This window comes from Otolemur garnettii, unplaced genomic scaffold, assembly GCF_000181295.1.
Source record: "Otolemur garnettii isolate 467f Iridium unplaced genomic scaffold, OtoGar3 scaffold00027, whole genome shotgun sequence".
NCBI classification, from domain to species: domain Eukaryota; kingdom Metazoa; phylum Chordata; class Mammalia; order Primates; family Galagidae; genus Otolemur; species Otolemur garnettii.
Window position 1 is genome coordinate 14,857,047 of NW_003852422.1, and position 723 is coordinate 14,857,769.

Below are 723 nucleotides of genomic sequence, written 5' to 3' on the forward strand. Positions count from 1 at the left end.
AAATTCCAAATTTTTAGAGCATTTGACATGATTTAGAATTTTAATAGAGAAAAATAGTATTTATTTAAAAATTCAGGTTTTGATAACATTTTAATCAAACATGGATAAATTATTTTATGTGCATTAGTACATCATTAGATACAAATTAATGTCCTTAATTATATAGTCTTTGCAGGTAAAATTCTGTTTGTCCTGTTATTTTAGAGAATATTTATTCCCAGATAGTTTATATTCTAGTATCTGATAGTAAAAAATGAAATGATTTGTGAAAATATTTCTACAAATTGAATAAATGAAGCTATTTTTGTAAAGTGTCCGAATTAATCTGAATTGAAATAGGTTTTATAAGGATTAGATAAGCAGATCATTTAAAAATATATTATCTTACAGTTTTTGCAGTTGGTTTGATTTTACAGCATCTTGAAGGGCAGTAAAATTTACAAGATATTTTAATGACTCTGAGAAGAGATTAGAAGTGATCATAATCCAACTGCTTCCCCCAGCTAGCCAGTTACCTCCATGTTCATTCCACATGTGCTGTGCTCATTGGTGGATACAGATACGTGCACAACATTAATTAACTTCAAAATGCCAATCATTCCCTAATCTGTAGTTCTGTGTACTATACACATACATACACATACACACACATATATACATATATTCTTAGACCAGTGGTTCTCAACCTTCCTAATGCTGTGGCCCTTTAATACAGTTTCTGTG